General features: G+C 36.8%; 1 long non-coding RNA gene across 1 annotated transcript in view; it reads right to left on the bottom strand.

Annotated features, from left to right (window-relative positions):
• LOC139362986 (uncharacterized) overlaps nt 1-20,615 on the bottom strand; it is a 114,323-nt gene that overhangs the window by 32,850 nt on the left and 60,858 nt on the right. The window lies entirely within an intron of this gene.

Raw genomic sequence — 20,615 nt, 5'->3', positions numbered from 1 at the left:
CTATTTGTATGCTAACAAGTTAACCCATCATAGTTTCAGGAATGCAGGCAGAAGACATAAGAAGCCTAGGTTAGAGACAAAGACCTCTATTATTTATGGCAATAGCAGAAGCCAGAGTGTTGGCAATGACACCAGATCCCTGAGCTCCAGTTCCCATAGGGCCAGTGGACACCTGCTTATGCAGCAAGTTGTTTCACAGGAGAGGAACGCTGAGTTTAGGAACCTTGGATCATAGACATAATGAAGAGTAAGCATGTTTGACATTTGACCCTGAGAGAAATACTAAATCTATTTTCCAAGGCTGTTTCTCTAAAAACATGCTTGAAAAGTTAATTTAGAACAAAGGGAGCCAGTGACTCTGCACTGAAGACATGCAGAAATGCAAGAGACCCATGGGGATTATTTTCCCTGAAACAATACCCAACTCTTATCTCTACACTGCACTGCTCCTGGTGAATTTTCCCATGAGACTGACATTCCACTGACCACTCCGATTAGTCTGACCAACAGAGGCTGCAACCAAATCTACTGAATATATCTCATATATCATGCAGGTTAGAATACTCTTAATAAGACTCCAAGTAGCATTCAGTAAGTGGAGGCGTCTACCTATGCTAAGTGCTCCGATAGCAAAATCATTAGTCACAGTGACTTGTAACTCAAAGAGACCCCAAAAGTACTAGCACTTTACGTGTTCAGATCTTCACAATCAGGGGAATGCCTTTTGTAATTTATGGAACAGGGTAATATAGTCATATGACACAACAGCAAAAGTATAGTTTGCCCTGTGTATCTGTGGGTTCACCATCTGTGGATTCAACTAATCACAGATTGAAAACATTAATGGAAATAAGCATGATTGCATACGTATTGAACATATACAGACAGTTTTCCTTATAATTAGTCCCTAGAAAATACGTAATAACAATGATTTATATAGCACTTACATTGTATCAGCTATTATTAGTAACCTAGAAATGATTTAAAGGAGATGAGAACATGTGTGTGAATTAAATGCAAATACTATACCATTTTATAACAGGTACTTGAGTATCCATAAATTTTGGTATCTGTAGGGATTCTGGAACCAGTACCCCAAGGATGCCAAGGTATAATTGTACATTAAATTGACCCAAAGGGCTCCACCTAGAAAGTCACATTATTTTCCCTTTCCAGCTGTAATCTCTTCCAAAGCTTCATTAGCTGTATTCAAGTATTTCCCTTTCGCCTCCACTGGACTGAATAAAATGGTATCTTGGACACCTGTATCCAAGAGAGCCACAAAAGTTTGAGTCCCTCTTTTTCTTGAAGTTCCTCAATATATCTGAATGAGTGTATGCAGCTTCGGTCTCTCTTGGGGAAAGATAGACGTCTTTCTCCTTAAAGTGACTTACGTCAGGGTAGAGAAGGAGGAAGAGATTAGCAGGTGTGGAGAGAGAGAGAGCAGCTTAGCACCAGAAAACAAGATGCCTTTACTGTGGTTTTTGGCAGCAAGACATCTGCTAGGGGCTTGAACAAACAAACTTGTAATTTTTTAGTCCACCTAATGTTCTATATTAAGCAGTAACATAATCATTATTGACACAGTTTAATTAAGCCCTGGAATAATTGGACCAGCAGTTGCAGCTGTGTCGCTTTCCTGCTGTAGACACAAAGGTTGTACCTTTTGGCTACATGAGACTTGAGAGACATGTTTGTTAATCATGAGTATCTACTCCCCCATTATGAAGGTAACATCTGTTTTTTTTATTCACTCAGTTTCAAAGTAAAGCCTAAAAAAGTTTTCCAGGGTGGTGAGGCTGACTGCAAGGATTTAGCTAAAATTCTTATAGTAAATTCCTCATTCAAGAGTGATTTATCTTCTTCAGCAGTATAAAACCAATCCGAGCCACTCAATGTGCCATTGCTGGTGTTCCACAGGAGTTTGGCGATCTCAGGGAAATTTCCCTAAGAGAATCATATCCCCCTTATAGCAGCCTAAATCCACTGTAAAAATTCTTTGAGCTTTCACCATCATCTCCAAATGGCTCTAATGTGGTCACACTTCACGAGGGGCTGAGCCTGGAAATGGCCCAACTGTTCCCATTTTTTTGAAGGGAAAAAGCGGCCCACTTTTTTATCCACCAAGAGAACCAGTCTGAGTCCTAACAATTTAACGAATTCTGTTCATCGTAATAGTGAGTTTTTCATATTTTAAGCTCAGTGTATGTGCACAACTCTGTAACTATTGTCTGCAAATGGATGGAACCTCTGCCCACCAGGATGAATCTTTGGATTAATTTTTACATTGTGGGAAACTTGAGGTTGGCTGGCTGTTTTAGAGAAGAGTCCTCTGGCTTAGATCAAGACACTTAGCTCTGCTGTCCTTAAACCTGTTTTCCAGGAATCATGTCCCCAATTCTTCCTAATTAACAAACAATAAAGTAGAGAATCATATATTACCCCATTAACCATTCAATTTGGTCAACAGGTTCACTACTGGTCTTAATGGAAATTCCCTTAAATTTCATTAGCCTATAAGGTTCTCCTCCCACTTATTCCCAAAAAGTCATGTCTCTGTCAACATTCCATCTTTGTTACCTAGGAGAAAGATGAGAATGTATGAGAGTAGTCACAGCAGAGTACAGAATTGTTGTGACTACTTAGCTCATCCAACCAATTCTCTCTCTCTCTCTCTTTTTTTTTTTTGGCTGAAAATTCATTAAGCTTCTCATAGAAGACCATCAGCCACTTGTTTCTGGTTTGATATTAGGTCTGGCAACATTATATTTTTTACATACTGATTTCCAAGTCAATACATCAAAAGAAAGCCACAACTAGGCAAGCAGAGTAGTTGACAAATGCTGTTATACCTGTGGTCACTCTAGTCTTTGGGTTTTCATTTCTTCATTCCATATCTTAAATTTTATGCATGATCTTTAAAATATGAACTCAGTTTATTCATGCCAAACCCTTATGTTAAATGCTAGCTAATGGATAACTCTTTTGAACGCTACTACTTTCTTTATCATAAAATTATTTCTTCTGTAGTCTTAGCGATGTTTCATATCACTTTCAAGGTATCTACTGATTTAGGATATATAATGTTGCTTAAAGGGTCATTTGTTACACAATCCAATCCACAGGCATTATGGATAGATACGTGGTCTCCATTATGTTCAAAATAGTTCTGCATTTCTCTGGAGAAGGACTCTTGGTGAGACAAGGCAGTTTGGAGCTGAACAGATCTTTTTTTCCTTAGTCCCAACATGAAAACAAAATGTAGCTGCTATTTATGATGACTAACTCTCAGGTTTTCAGAGTATTCTATCACAAATTAATTTCTTTCCATTTAAGACTCTCTCTAGAGATGTTCATCAAAGAAAGAAATAAGAAGTTATTAAACATAAGGAAACTTGCAGAAAAAAAATCCCCTCATTCAGAGAAAAGTATTTTATCTGAACCTGGAAATGGCCTGTGATAGAGACCAGGATAAAGACTTGAATCGCTTAAATGTCAGTCTTTCCACTGAAGAATAGGGACTCTCTATCTTTTATGAAGTGTTGTAAAATAATGTTTCAGAGGAAACAAATGTTTTAGTCAATTCAGAGTTTTCATTTGTCCTGAGTGCTGTTGTACCTGGCAGGATAAAAGTTGGTTAGGGCCGAACTTCCGAAGATCATCAATTGATTTTAGTGAGACTGTTGAGTGGCTGCCAAGCCCTAGCATTGCTATTTTGTTTTCATGTTCTATTAAGCAATAACCAAAAATAAAAAATAAAAATACACCGAGAAAATTTCTATACCCCAAAATGACATTTCTGATTGTAAAGTCTATCCCCAGAGTTCCTGTGTGTCTAGAAAGTCTGGACTATAAAGAGGCTGGGAGAGGTACTTGTGATATGCAGCGAAATAACTGAACAAGTATTATCTGTGACCTAGAAGGTGAACTGAATTCTTCCCCTGGCTATAAAGTGTGTTAAGTGGGAAATTCCAAGACTTTGGCGACAAGCAATATAATAGACCCATGCCTCACTTTTTCTAGGTTTATAGTAAATCTTTGCTTTCACTGTAAACAAAAAAGCTCTCAAAGGACCAAAGATAATGAAAGGTTCTAATGTATAAAACTAAGGGCCAAAAGTGCTGAAAATACACATCTTCATCTCTATTATAATATAATAGATTACATTATAATCTATTCAATCATGAATAGATTATAAACTACTAGAATATATTACCTAAATCAAGATAGACTCTGTCAGTTTCTATTCTATTTTCCTCAACAGCCATTTTCCATCATATACATTGGTCTGTATGCAAGTTTTTATTCTAATAAGAGAAATACCTGGAATAAAGTAAGAGAAAATAAAATGCAAGAACTTAAAAGAGGGAAAAATTACTAAGGCTTTTTCATTTATTATTTGAATAAATATTTACAAAAGTAGTTAGCATGTTGGGCAATTGTAGCAATACAAACACAAATAAGGCTATTATGTCTTCAATACAATAATTACTTAGAAGCAAAAATAAGATGTAAGTTGAATAAAATATAAGATATAAAAGAATATATAGGAGATATGTAAAGTAGAAAAAAGTTTAAAGGGAAAAGAAATTAATTCCAGTTAGGTAAAAATAAAAGTTTCCTTTTGGTGGTTGTGTTTGACCTGAGCTATTAGAATAAGCAGAATAGTCTGAGCATGGTGACTCACGCCTGTAATCCCAGCACTTTGGAAGGCCACTGTGGGCGGATCATGAGGTCAAGGGTTCAAGACCAGTCTGGTCAACATGGTGAAACCCTGTGTCTACTAAAAACACAAAAATTGTCTGGGTGTGTGGTGACAGGCACCTATAATCCCAGTTACTCAGGAAGCTGAAGCAGGAGAATTACTTGAACCCGGGAGGCAGAGGTTGCAGTGAGCCGAGATTGTGCCATGGCACTCTAGCCTGGGCAATGGAGTGAGACTCCATCTCAAAACAAAACAAAACAAAACAAAACAGAAACAAAAACAAAAAAACAAAAAACAAACAAACAAAAAAAGAATAAGTAGAATATAGATAAGCACAGACATGGTAGAACATCCAAAACAAAAATAAAAGGAATGTAATGTAAATGTAAGTGACACATTTACTGAGAATGGCAAATATGGCCCTCTGAAATTCCATATAAAGAAGACCTGAGGGGAGCATGTTTGGAAATGTATATTGAAGCCATATTATACATAGCCTTGAATGACGGCTTAAGGAGCTTTGGTTTAATTCTGTGGGCAATAGAGAGGTATTCAAGATAACTGTGGTTAAGGGAGAGAGATTACCTGAGATACATTTTGCTATTAATCTCACCTTAGGGAATGTGATAGAGATAGGGTTATTCGTAAGAACAGTTTTATTACACCTTAAGCTTGTGACTAAGAGAATATGGTACCGTAAGTGGAAATCAAGCTAATGGGAGGAGGAACCAATTTTGGAGAAAATACTATGTGTGTATAAATACTTAATTTGCAGTGTAAGTTATTCCCAGTGGGACAGTCTAGCAGACAATTACAAATGAAGAAACAGAGATAAGGAAAGAGAGCAGGCATGTGATTATGAATATAGAAAAATTCATGTAGCACTATTCATGGAACACTTAAGATAGATGAAATGCAGATTGATAAAAATGCAGGAAGAGATTGATAAATATTTGTATTCTGGTGGATAGGAGGCAAAAAGAGACAAAACATGAAGGACATAAGAGATACTGATGATGATATAAAAGAACCATGAGATTAGTGCACTGTTGAAATTGAAGTAGGACAAGGTTCAGAAAGGGGAGCATTAGCAGCAGTATCAAATGTGCCACTGAGTTAAGATTGAAGGTAAAATACACATTGGGTGTAGACTGGTGATCTTTAAGATAACAGATTAGGCCGGGCGCAGTGGCTCAAGCCTGTAATCCCAGCACTTTGGGAGGCCGAGACGGGCGGATCACAAGGTCAGGAGGTTGAGACCACCCTGGCTAACACGGTGAAACCCCGTCTCTACTAAAAAATACAAAAAACTAAACGGGCGAGGTGGTGGGCGCCTGTAGTCCCAGCTACTCGGGAGGCTGAGGCAGGAGAATGGCGTGAACCCGGGAGGCAGAGCTTGCAGTGAACTGAGATCCAGCCACTGCACTGCAGCCTGGGCTACAGAGCGAGACTCCGTCTCAAAAAAAAAAAAAAAAAAAAAAAAAAAAAAAAGATAACAGATTAAAATATTGGTGCAAATAAAAGTTAGATTTTTTTTAATGAATAAAAAAGGATAAAACCTTTAAGACATTAGGTTAGGCAAAAGTGTCTTAGATACAAAATCAAAAACACAATCCATAAAGGAAAAGGTAATAAAATGTACTTCATCAAAATTATACTGTACTTCAAAGCTCACTATAACATTAATAAACAGACAATCACAGCCCGGTAAAATATATTTGAAATTTGTATCTGTATTAGTCTGTTTTCATGCTGCTGTTAAAGACATATCTGAGACTGGGCAATTTACAAAAGAAAGAGGCTTATTTGACTTTTCCACGTGGCTGGGGAGGCCTCACAATCATGGCAAAAGTTAAAAGGCACATTTCACATGGTGATAGACAAGAGAATAGAGCTTGTGCAGGAAAACTCCCCTTTTTAAAACCATCAGGTCTCATGCAACTTATTCACTATCATGAGAACCACACCAGAAAAAACTGCCCCCATGATTCAGCTACCTCCCACCGGGTACCTCTCACAACATGTAGGAATTAAAGATGAGATTTGGCCCCATGCAAGTCCAAAATCCAGTGAGGCAGTCAAATCTTAAAGCTCCAAAATGATCTCCTTTGATTCCATGTCTCACATGCAGGTCACGCCGATGCAAGAGGTAGGTTCCTATAATCTTGGGCAGCTTTGCCCCTGTGGTTTTGCAGGGTACAGCATCCCTCCCGGCTGCCTTCATGTGCTAGTGTTGAGTGTCCGTGACTTTTCTAGGCACACAGTGCAAGCTGTCTGTGGATCTACCATTCTGAGAGTGCCCCAGTAGGGCCTTTGTTTGGGGGGCTGTGACCCCACATTTCCCTTCTGCACTGCCCTAGCAGTGCCCCATGGGGCCCTGCCTGTGCAGCAAACTTCTGCCTGGGCATCCAGGCATTTTCATACATCTTTTGAAATCTAGGCAGAGGTTCCCAAACCCTAATTCTTGACTTCCATGCACTGGCAAGCTGAACATCACATGGAGGCTGCCAAGGCTTGGGATTTGTACCCTCTGAAGCCACAGCTTGAGCTCTACATTGGCCTCTTTCAGCCACGGCTGGAGCAGCCGGGATGCAGGGCACCAAGTCGCTAGGCTGCACACAGAACAGGGACCCTGGGCTGAGCTCACAAAACCACTTTTCCTCCTGGGCCTCTGGGCCTGTGACGAGAGAGACTGCTGTAAAGGCCTCTGACATGCCCTGGAGACATTTTCCCCATTGTCTTGGGGATTAACATTTGGCTCCTTGTTACTTATGAAAATTTCTGCGGCTGGCTTGAATTTCTTCTCAGAAAATGGGATTTTCTTTTCCATCACATTGTCAGGCTGCAAATTTTCCAAACTTTTAAGCTCTGCTTCACTTATAAAACTGAATGCCTTTAACAGAATTCAAGTCATCTCCTGAATGCTTTACTGCTTAGAAATTTCTTCCACCAGATACCCTAAATCATCTTTCTGAAGTTCAAAGTTCCACAAACCTCTAGGGCTGGGGCAAAATGCCACCAGTCTCTTTGCTAAAACGTAACAAAAGTCACCTTTGTTCCAGTTCCCAACAAGTTTCTCATCTCCCTCTGAGACCACCTCAGACTGGATTTTATTGTCCATATCTTTATCAACATTTTGGTCAAAGCCATTCAACAAGTCTCTAAGGAGTTCCACACTTTCTCACATTTTTCTGTCTTCCTCTGAGGCCTCCAAATTGTTTCAGACTCTGCCTGTTACCCAGTTCCAAAGTTGCTTCCAATCTTCAGGTATCTTTTCAGCCATGCTCCACTCTACTGTACCAATTTTCTGTATTAGTCTGTTTTCATGGTGCTGATAAAGACATACCTGAGACTGGACAATTTATGAAAGAAGGAGGTTTAATAGACTTACAGTTCCACCTGGCTAGGGAAGCCTCACAATCATAGTGGAAGATGAAAGGCATGTCTCACATGGCAGCAGACAAGAGAAGAGAACCTGTGCAGGGAAACTCCCCTTTTTAAAACCATCATATCTCATGAGACTTATTCCCTATTACAAGAACAGCACAGGAAAGACCTGCCCCCATGATTCAATTACCTCCTACTTGGTCCCTCCCACAATACATGGAAATTCAAGAGGAGATTTGGGTGGGGACACAGCCAAACCCTATCAATATCTAACAAAAGAGTTGTATTTAAAATATTTAAATAACTCTTCACAACCAATAATAAGAAAGCAAAAACCGAATAAACATATGAATAAAACCTTGAACAGGTTCTTTGCTAAATAAGATGTCAAAATCAGAAATAATCAGTGACTCTGCTCAGCAGCATCAGTCACTAGTAAATTAACACCACTACAAAATACCATTATAACTTCATAGAATGACTAAAATTTTAAAAGCCTGAGTACACAAAATGTTGGAAGAAACTTGAACTCTTACGCTGCTGCTGGGAATGTAAAATGGTGCAGTTACCTGTAAAAAAGTTTAGTAGCTACTTAAAAAGTCAAACACTGATGTACTATGTGATTAATTTATTTCATTCCTGGGTATTTACCTAAGAGAAATGAATGCAAGTGTTCCATCAAAACTTGTACCCAAATGTTCATAACACTTGTATTTGTAATTCCCCAAAACTTCACACTACCCATCAACGTGATAGATATAACAAATTTTGTTATATCTATACAATAGGCACTGCACAGCAATAAAACAAATAAACTGTTAGTCGGTGTTGCAACTTGAATGAATCTCAAATTAAATATGCTGAGTGAAAAATAGAAGCAAAAAATTACATACCACATTATTTCATTCCATTTGTATAAAATGCAAGAAAATGTAAATTAATCCAAAATGACAGAAAGATCAGTGGTTGCCTGGGGATAAGTGAAGTGAGATGGAGAGGGGTAAAATGGAGGAACAACAAAGGCATACAAAGATTTGGGGGACAATTAATATAATAACTATCCTTATTTTCATTATACATATATCAAAACTTACTAAATTGTACTCTTTAAATATGTTCAGTTTATTTTATATCACTTATATCTCGATAAAGTTGATAAAATATATAAGCAATTCAAACCTTGGCCCCAGCTGCCATCCATAAAGCAGTCCCAGGATCAGGCTTCAGCACTGCTCTACTGTGATTAACAGTCATTTAAAATGGAGATATATGAATTATCTGACAAAGAGTTCAAAGAATTATTCAAATAATTGTCTTAAAGTAGCTCAATGGCTTACAAAGGAATTAGGATAACTAAGTAAAATTATGAAAACAATCCATAAACAAAGTTAGAATTTTGGGAAGAAAAAGGAAACAATAAAAAATAATTAAAACAGATATCCTGGAGCTGTAGAAGACAATGACTGAAAAATTCAAAAGAGAACTCCATTAGCAGACACAATTACGCAGAATTAAAAATAAACAGATCATTTGAAATTATCCAGTGAGAGAAACAAAAAGAAAAAAAATGAAAAAGAGTAAAGAAAGGCTACATGACTTATGAAACACTATTGAGTAAATCAATATATGCATTATGGGATCCTCAGAAGAACTAGCGGATGAGAAAGGGACAGGAAACTTACTTAAAGAAATGATGACAGAACATTTCCTGAGTCTGGGGAGGAAAATGAACATCCAGCTGGATGATGCCCAAAGAACCACAAATAGGCTGAATGTCAAGAGGTATGTAGCACGACACATTATAATAAAATAGGCAAAAGTCAAAGACAAAGTGATAATTTTGAAAGCAGCAAGAGAAAAATGACTTGTCACAAACTAGGGAAATTTCATGAGACTATCAGGAAATTTCTCAGCAAAAACCTTTCAGGCCAGTAGAGTGGAATGATGTATTCAAAGTGCTGAAACAAACAAACAAACAAAGACTTGCCAACTAAGAATAATATCCCCAGTGAAGCTGGATCTCAGAAATGAAAAAGAGATAAAGATTTTCTGAGATATATAAAAGCCCAGGAAGTTCCTCAACACTAGATGTGCCTTATAAGGTATGCTAAAGGGAGGTCTTCAACTTGAAATGAAAAGGCACTAATAAGAAACATGAAAACTTGAGAAAGTATAAAACTCACTGTTAAAGGTAAGTATCTACTAAAATTCAGAATACTTTAATACTGTAATGGTGGTATATAAATCACTTTTAACTTTAGTATAAAAGTTAAAAGACAAAAGTATTAAAAACAACTATAACTACTGTGATAGTTAATCATATGTGTCAATTTGGCTGGTTAAGGATTTTCCAAGATAGTGGTATTTCTAGATGTGTCTGTGAAGGTGTTTCTGAAAGAGATTAACATTTGAATCAGTAGACTAAGTAAAGAAGATCCACCCTTACCAATCTAGTCAGACCTCATCCAATCCAATGGGGCCCAGGAGGGAAGAAAATGGTGCAGGAAAGGTAAATTTCCTCTCTCTTCTGGAGCTTGGAGAGCCATCTTCTCCTGCTCTTGGAAACTGGAGCTCCTCGTATTTGGTCCTTTGGACTCCAGGATTTACACTAACACTCCCTTCTCCAACCCTCCATGGTTCTCAGGCCCTTGGACTCATATTAAATTACACCACTGACTTTTCTGGTTCTCCATCTTGCAGATGGCATGCATGGAGCTTCTTGGCCTTCATAATCATGTGAGTCAATTTTCATAATAAATGTCCTCTTTTATATATATATATATTCTATTAGTTTTGATCCTCTGAAGAACCCTAATACAGCTAAAATAATTTATTAATAGATACATAATATAAAAAGATATAATTATGACTTCAATAACATAAAATAGGCCGGGCGAGGTGGCTCAAGCCTGTAATCCCAGCACTTTGGGAGGCCGAGACGGGCGGATCACGAGGTCAGGAGATCGAGACCATCCTGGCTAACACAGTGAAACCCCGTCTCTACTAAAAATACAAAAACTTAGCCGGGCGAGGTGGCAGGCGCCTGTAGTCCCAGCTACTCGGGAGGCTGAGGCAGGAGAATGGCATGAACCCGGGAGGCGGAGCTTGCAGTGAGCTGAGATCCGGCCACTGCACTCCAGCCTGGGTGACAGAGCGAGACTCCGTCTCAAAAAAAAAAAAAAAAAAACATAAAATATGTATGTGGGGGGAAGAAGTGTAGAGCTTCTGTATGTGATCAAAGTGAAATTATTATCAGCTTAAAATAATGTTTTATGTAAGCCTTATGGTGATCACCAAGAATAACCTGTAGTAAATACATTAAAATTAAAAGAATCAAAGCATACCGCTACAGAAAAAAACCATCAAATCAAAAAGACAGTGGGAGAGCAAGAAAAGAACAATGAATCACAAAACAGACAGAAAATAATTAAAATGTCAGTAGTAAGTTCTTGGCAGCAGTAAAGTAAAGTAATCAACAATTACTTAAAATGTAAATGGATTTAAATATCCACTTAAAAGATACAGGGTGGCTGAATATATTTTTTTAAAAGATCCAACTAAAATGCTGTCTACAAGAGACTCACTTGAGAGTTTAGAACTCACATAGGCTGAAAGTGAAAGTTATTCCATGAAAATGGTAACCAAATGAGAGCAGGGGTGGCTAGATTTTATATTGTACAAAATAGGCTTTACACCAAAAACTATCATAGGACAAAGAAGGTCATTATATCATGAAAAAGGAGTCTATTCATAAAGAGGATATAACAAGCACAAATATATATGTACCCAACACTGGAATACCTAAATATAAAAACAAATATTAACAGAACTGAGGGGAGAAATGAACAGTAGTATGATAATCATAGGAGACTTTGATACCCCAGTTTCAACAATGGATACATCACCCAGAGAGAAGATCAAAAAGAAAAGAGCAGACTTACCAAACAGATTTATACAAAACACTTCAGCCAACAGGAGAAGAATGCACATTCTTTTCTAGCACACACTAAATATTATCCAGGATAGACTATAGGTGAGCCCCCAAAAAAGTCTTAAGGAAATTAAAATCATATTAAACATCCAACCATAATGATATTAAACCACCAAACTAGAAATCAGTAACAAGAGGAAAATTGAAAAATTCACAAATATGTGAAAATTAACACGCTACCGAACAACCAATAAATCAAAGAAAAAATCAAAAGAGAAATTAGAAAATATTGAGACAATGAAAATGGAAGCACAACATTCAAAAACGTTGGAATGCACTGAAAACCATTTTAAGAAGTTTATAGCAAAGAATACCTACCTGAAAAAAGAAAGATTTCAAACAACCTAACTTCTCAAGAAGTTAGAAAAAGAATAACAAACTAAGCCCAAAGTCAGTAAAAGAAAAAAATAATAATAAAAGTAGAGCAGAAAAAAAGTCAAATAGAGAATTTTTTATAAAATTCGAAAAGATTTGTAGAAGTAAAGCTTGTTGTTTTTTAGACGTTTCCACATTGATTTTACAAAACGAGCATTATCCTGATACCAGTGTTGGTCAAGGATACTAAAAGATAAAACAGAAACAGAAACAGAAACTGAAAGCCAATATACCTGATGAACATGATGCAAAAGTCCTCAACAAAATACTAACAAGCAGGATTCAATGGCACATTCAAAGGATGATACAACATGATTTAGTGAATCTTATTCCTGGGAGGCTAGGATGATTCAACACAAGCATATCAATGAATATGATACACCAAGTTAGCAGAAAGAAGGATAGAAGTTATCATCACTATAGATGTAGAAAAAGCATTTGACAGAATTCAACAAACTTTCATGATAAAGACTTCAACGAATTAGGCATAGAAGGAATATACTTCAACATAACAAAGTCCATATATGACAAACTCACAGGTAAAACCCACAGTGGTGAAAACCTAAAAGCTTTTCCTCTTAGATCAGGTACAAGACAAGGATGGCCACTCTTTCTACTTCTATTCAATATAGTACTAGAAGTCCTAGCCAGAGCAATTAGAAAAAAAAAAAAAAAAGAGAGAGAGAGAGAAAAAGAAAAGCACCCACATCATAACGAAGTAAAATTGTCTCTGTTTGCATATGACATGATGCTATACATTAAAAACCCTAGAGACCCCACCAAAAAACTATTAGAACTAGTAAATGAGTTCAGCAAAGTTGCAAGATACAAAATAAGCATACAAAAATCAGTAGCATGTCTATACCTTATAGATAAACTATCTAAAAAAGAAATTTTAGGCCAAGTGCGGTGGCTCACGCCTGTAATCCCAGGCGTGTAATCCTAGGCCTTTGGGAGGCCAAGGTGAGTGGATCACCTGAGGTCAGGGGTTCAAGACCAGCCTGACTGACATGGTGAAACCCCACCTCTACCAAAAAAAAATAAATGAATAAAACAAAAATTAGCCGGGCATGGTGGCACTTGCTTGTAATCCTGGCTACTTGGGAGGCTGAGGCAGGAGAATTATTTGAACTCAAGAGGCAGAGGTTGTAGTGCGCGGAGATCGTGCCACTGCACTCCAGCCTGGGTGACAGAGTGAGACTTCGTCTCAAAAAAAAAAAAAGAAAGAAAGAAAGAAAGAGAGAAAAATGGCTCACGCCTATAATCCCAGCACTTTGGGAGGCCGAGGTGGGCGGATCAGGAGGTCAGAAGATCGAGACCATCCTGGCTAACACAGTGAAACCCCGTCTCTACTAAAAATACAAAAAAATTAGCCAGGCGTGGTGACGGGCGCCTGTAGTCCCAGCTACTCAGGACGCTGAAGCAGGAGAATGGCGTGAACCTGGGAGGCGGGGCTTGCAGTGAGCCGAGATCGCAGCACTGCACTCCAGCCTGGGCGACTCCATCTCAAAAAACAAAAATAAAAGAAAGAAAGAAATTTTTAAAATCTCATTTAAAAAGACATCAAAAAGAATAAAATGCTTAGAAATAAATTTAATCAAAGAAATGAGAGATCTATATACTGAAAACTGTAAAATATTAATGAAAGAAATTGAAGAAGACATAAACAAATGGAAAAAAATTCTATGTTCATGGATTTAAAGAATGAATACTGTTAAAATCCTAATACCCAAAGCAGTCTACAGGTACAACACAATCCCTATCAAAATTCCAATGGCATTTTTCACAGAAATAGAAAAAAAATTATAAAATTCATAAGGAAATACAAAAGACCCAAATAGGCAAAACAATGTTAAGCAAGAAAAGAAAAGCTAGAGGGATCACATTTACTGATTTCAAAATATATCACAATGCTACAAATATCAAATTATGGCACTGAGATGAAAACAGACACATGGGCTAATGTAACAGAATTAAAAGCCCCAAAATAAATCCACACATTTACAGTCAGTTAATGCTTGACAAGGTTTCCAAGAACAAACCATGGGGAGAGAGTCGTCTCTTCAATGAATGATTTTCGGAAAACTGCATACCCACCTGCAGAAGAATGAAACTGGACCAGTATCTCACAACATATACAAAAATCAACTAAAAATGTATTAAACACTTAAACACAAGGCCAGTAGCTATAAAACTATTCAAAAAACACATAGAGAAAATATTCTTGACATTGGTCTTAGAAATGAGTTTTTTTGTCATGACACCAAAAGCATGAGCAATTAAAGCAAAAATAGGCAAGTTGTATTTCATAAAACTGAAAAGCTTCACACAGCAAAGGCAACAATAAAAGAGAGAAACAACTTAGAAAACAGGAAAAAATATTTGCAAACCATTCAGTCATTTGATAAGTGGTTAATATCCAAAATATATAGAAACTCTTACAACTCAATAACAAAAAGCCCAATTTAAAAGTGAGCAAATAACCTGAATAGGTATCTTTGCAAAGAAGACATAGAAATGATTGAGAGATATTTGAAAGGGTCCTCAACATTAGTAATGATCAGAGAAACGAAAATCAAAATCACAATGGGGTCTCATCTCAACACTTGTTGGAATGACTATCATTAAAAAACACTCAGACACACACACAAACAAACAACTTGGTGGAGCTGTTGAGAAAAAGGAACCCTTACACACTGTTGGTGGGACTGTGAATTCATATACTGAAAAACATAATAAGGCCTCCTTAAAAATTAAAAATAGAACTACCATATGATCCATCAATCCCACCTTTGGGGATATATCCAAAGTAAATGAAACCAGTAATTTGAAGAGATAAAATTGTACTCCATGTACATTGCAGCATTATTCACAATAACCAAGATATAGAAACAAGGCATGTGTGCACCAACGAATGAATAAATAATGAAATTGTGGATATTATCAGCCTTACAAAAGAAAGAAATTTTGCCATTTGTGACAACATGGATGAACCCGGAAGACATTATGCTAAGTAAAATAAACCAGACACAGAAAGACAAATATTGTATGATTTCACTTATATGTGGAATCTAAAAAAACAAAAACAAAACAAAACAAAAAACACAAAAAAAAAAAAACAAAGAAAAAATCAATCCTATAGAAGCAGAGACTAGAAATGTGATTGCCAGGAGCTGGGGGGTAGGGAATATGGGGATATGTTGGTCAAAGTGTACAAAGTTTCATTTTTGCCGATTAAATAATTTTGAAGATCTAAAATACACAGCATGGATATACTGTATGTTAGTATAGCTAATGTATTCTGTAATATACTCTCAGCAAAATTTAAAATTCTCTAAGAGAGAACTTTTTTTTTTTTTGAGATGGAGTTTCGTTCTGTTGCCCGGGCTGGAGTGCAATGGCACAATCTCGGCTCACTGCAAACTCTGCCTCCCGGCCTCAGCCTCCTGAGTAGCTGGGATTACAGGCGTGGTTGGGTGGATCACCTGAGGTCAGGAGTTCAAAACCAGCCTGGCAAACATGGCAAAACCCCATCTGTAGTAAAAATATGAGATTAGATCTTAATGTTTTAAGAAGGAAGGAAGGAAGGGAGGGACGGAGGGAGGGAGGGAGGGAGGGAGGGAGGGAAGGAAGGAAGGAAGGAAGGAAGGAAGGAAGGAAGGAAGGAGAAAGAAAGAGAAAGGAGGAAGCGAGGGAAAGAGAGAAAGGGAAGGAAGGAAGGAAGGAAAGAAAAAAGAAAAGGAAAGGAAAGAAAGGAAAGGAAAAGAAAAGAAACTGAAAAAGAAAGAAAGGGAGGAAGAAAGAGACTACACGAAGTTATGGCAATGTTAATTTGCCAGATTGTGGTAATTATTTCACAATGTAGATGTATATCAAAACATCACCTTGTATACCTTAAATATATATCATTTTTATTTCCCAATTGTATGTGAAAAAAATCTGGTGGGAAATTAAAAATAAAAGTATTTCACATTTACAAAATAAGTAAATAGGCAAAGGGAGGAAAATTTAAAAGATCTTGTAAAGATGAAAGGAATATAATTCAAAGGCTTAACTATGAAAAGTGGAAGAAATACTTCCAACTTTAGTGTCTTGAATACGTGTATGAAAGGATGTCCTAATTAATACAAAGCAGTTCTTAGCACCAACTGCGGAAGATTTTGTGTGTGAATGAAAGGGGAATGAGGGGTGCAAATATTGTTCAAATCATGTATATATAGTTTCCACACTAAAGGATGTTATAATGCAGTAATTAATCATTCAATTGAAAGTAAGTTACTGCCTGACAGCCTGATCATTTACCCAGAAATCTACATTGCTGATCAGGGAATTCATTATTTGCATTGATTATAATTCAATAATTTTACGCATGGCATCCAACAGGGGGTGCTACAATCGGTCACTTTACCGTGTTGTAGACTACAATGAACTGACTCTAGGTAATTGGTTGGCTTCTCTAAGCCAAGCTAAGGTGAATATTAACCAGAAATACTAGAAATGGAAAGATAAGAACAAAGGGTGTGCAGTCCCCTTGAACCTCCTTCTATTCTCATGTTCTTTAATATTCCTTAGAAGTTGACCTTCTCTAATGAGAATGGATAGATGGTGAGAAAAGTATATAAAAGAGGTTATTGACTCAGTAAAGGTAAATTTTTATTTGATAAAATCAAAGTTGTATTTTGTGATTGGTGTCACATTTATTAAGGGTAGACTAAGTTTTCTCACAGGTATTGAGAATAATAATCACAAATCCGTACTCGAATAGGGATGTTTTGAGGATTCAATCATCTAATTCATGTAAAACCAGCAGAACAGTGTCTGGTATATGCTAAACACGCAGTAAATAGCAGATGATAAGAGTTCTATAATATAGTTGGGAAAAGACACATATAGACTGTTTTGCTTGCAAAGCAATTTGTGTGTGTGTGTGTGTGTGTGAGAGAGAGAGAGAGAGAGAGACAGGAAAAATACGTTTGTGAGAAAGAATTAGGTAGTGATAATTATACAAATTTAAATGCTGGAGAGATTCAAGTTGGCAGGAATGATCTGTAAAATATTTACAAAGGAGCCAATTTGCTGAAGTCTGAAGGGTAGATAAAATTTTTAAATTATTCCAAATGAGAGGGAGGGTGGATAAGCAAGGAGATAGTGTGGGGACAAGATGGATATGGTGTAATTGGAAATATTAACAGGCAACCCAAAAACGTAGGAGAGAATCTTTACTGGGAAGTAGAGAAGGACCAGACAAGTGTCAGAACAATTCTCTATCGACAAAGTGAAGTCATCCACTTTTTTGAGAAAGAGAATCATATGATGAAATTAATTTCATGAGTATTATTTCAAATGCATTATTTAGGCAAAATAGAAGACCATGGGGATAGAAGTGAAAGGTGGCAGTAAGAAATTCACCGAAGGAGAACAAAAAAGCCTGACTTAAATTATTGCCATGATAATAGAAAAAAAACGGAAAGAAATATATAATTTTAGAAGATAAAGGGAGAAAAGTATTATAACAGGTTTTCCCACTTTCCAATCTATGCTGCAAATTAACCTCAGAACTCTCTTCTTGAAACACATTACTGGATCGCCACACCTTTAGAACAATATCTTAACTACTTCCCTCAGTAATTTCAACATGTGAATATGAGTTTGCTTCTTAGAATTCTTCACTGGGAAGCTCTATGTTGTCATTTTCTCTACCTTTACATCTTCTTCCATAGCCTAAAGTGTTTTCCTCTTCTCCAAAGCCCCTTCCATCTTTCAAAATTAATATCAAATGTTAATTTTTTGGTAAGGTGAATGAACTATGTTTGCTTTTCTCTGTACATTACTTACAGAGCTTAGTAAACACTGACATGGGTTATGCACCTGTCTTACCACGCTTACTGGATAGTATATGTCTGAGCGCAGAAGGCAATTTAATGTTGGTTCCATTGCCAGCATCTATCCTATGTTTTGAACATACTAGATGCTCAATAAATATTTGCTGAATGGATGAGTTAAAATTACCTTGTTTATTGGCACAACTTTATTGTTGAAATGTTCTGGGGATTTTTTGTCTCCAAGACAGAGAAACAAAATTCTCCTTCTAGAGTAGGAGAGACAATGATCCACGATTTATTAAAAAAAATAAAAGCAACACAGTGAGTTCCTCCAATTATCCCTGGGCTCTTAAATCAGAAGAGAAGCCTGAAACATGTAGTTTATAGGATCCTGCTAATGAGGTAGCTGGTATTATGCCGAAATAAGCACTTCTCTTTTAGTGACACAGCCACTACGAAGTAATATTAGTTCAACCTATGTTACATGAAGGACAACTTATATTCAGGGCACTTTACTCTCTGAAGACCTGTTGATATTTTTGCAATTTTACCGCCCCCCACCCCCAACCCGGCCCACATACACATACACACACGAGAAACTCATGGTGGTGCTCTAAAGAAATTAAACCCAAGGTCATACCCTCCGGAATGGGTTAAGAATGCCAAAGCAATAAAATAGATTACTCTTGTATAATGTTTTACAGTTTATTTTAACTTTTAATGACATCTCAATATATTTCTAAAATGTCACTGAAAAGTAGATACTATTAATATTTCCATTGGTTCATAAAATTATACTGATAATGACTGGGGGACAGAGCAATTATGCAAATTACCCGGATTCACAGGGTTGTTGGTTATTAAATGATAGTATCAATGCATCTCTATGTAATGCCATATTGGATAGAGAGAAAAACTGTTTAGGGAGTCAAGGAGCCTTTGTTCAAATGTTTTTCTTAGTATCTATTACTGTAACTTTCTAAAGCTCAAGTTTTCTCATATGAGTACTTGAAATAGTAGGATCTACTGTATAGAATTGTGAGGACAAAGTGAATGGCACATGTGGGCACCCATAGCAAAAGGTTTTTCAGAGTAGGCATTCCATGAATGCCAGGTTCCTCTTATTCCACACCCCTTCTCTTCATGGAAAATCATCCAAGTATACACAGAACATGTAGCATACACACCTATCCACACATACACACAAGCATATTGATGTACTAATGATACAGGTATTGGGCTCTTTATATTAGAGAAGAGCAGACACAAGGAGTATCAACATACAATTTCATAAGCATTCAGCCAAATATGGCTGTACCTATTACGAATGCCATTCAGCTGATGCATCCAGGATTTCACAAGAAGACTCCAGCCACTGTATACACAGAGTATCAAGTGATGTCCAAAGTATACAAAGTATTTGGTTATACAAAGAGTGTTAGGTAGTAAGAGCCTGGGGATGGAGGTACATCAGGTACGAATCATCTGACCTAAAATACTGAGATAAATTCAACATGTTAGTACAGGACCTCAGGGATGATACCATTTTATTTTTGTATTTCTCCCCCTGGTAGTAAAATAGTCCGGTGTTGCCTCATTGAGAATCCAGACTTCTATTTCAGAGATTTTACCCCTCCAGGACAGAGGGAGACTTGATAAGCACGAGCATGTCCCTCAAACACCAAAATAGAAGAAAGTGTTATGATTTAAATTGACTATTTAGCCAAAAGGAATTGGAATTTAGAGCCAGCAGATAATTTAAAATCCCATTAAAATAGCTACTGGAGGCACTGGATATGTCAGTATGAGAAAAATACAGAGGGATAGTTGAAGCTAACTACAATCATACATTTTTTAAAACAACTTTTACCAGAAATATGTGTTCTCAAATGACCTTTACAGTACTCAAACCTAGGAAAATAATACTTTATCCTGATGCTATTCCCTATGTAAAGCAGCTTAGAAGCTCCTTTTTGGAAATTGACATCAAGACCAATGTAGAAAGCAAAATAAATTCATGTCAAATTCAATGTATTTTTTTTAACCAAGAACAATAATTTTTCCGTTGGAATATGAGAAACGATGCAATACATAAGCTTGTAATAATCATGAAAAATATCAAGTTGCCTGACTTTCTTTAAGGGGTCTATTTATTTGCTTTTTTTCTCAGTAGGATATATAATTTTAACTGAACCCAACTTCATTATCTATATTCAAGAATACCTAAAACATAAGCCAAGGTTTCATGTTGACTTGGTTTATTTATTTATTGAAATGAGTAAAATGAGCACATATTTTTGAATAAAGATATTTTGGTAGAAAGACAAGTCCAAAC

This window comes from Macaca nemestrina, chromosome 4, assembly GCF_043159975.1.
Source record: "Macaca nemestrina isolate mMacNem1 chromosome 4, mMacNem.hap1, whole genome shotgun sequence".
Classification (NCBI taxonomy): Eukaryota; Metazoa; Chordata; class Mammalia; order Primates; family Cercopithecidae; genus Macaca; species Macaca nemestrina.
Note: the sequence above shows the minus strand (reverse complement) of the source record. Positions and strands in the feature narration are given on the sequence as shown.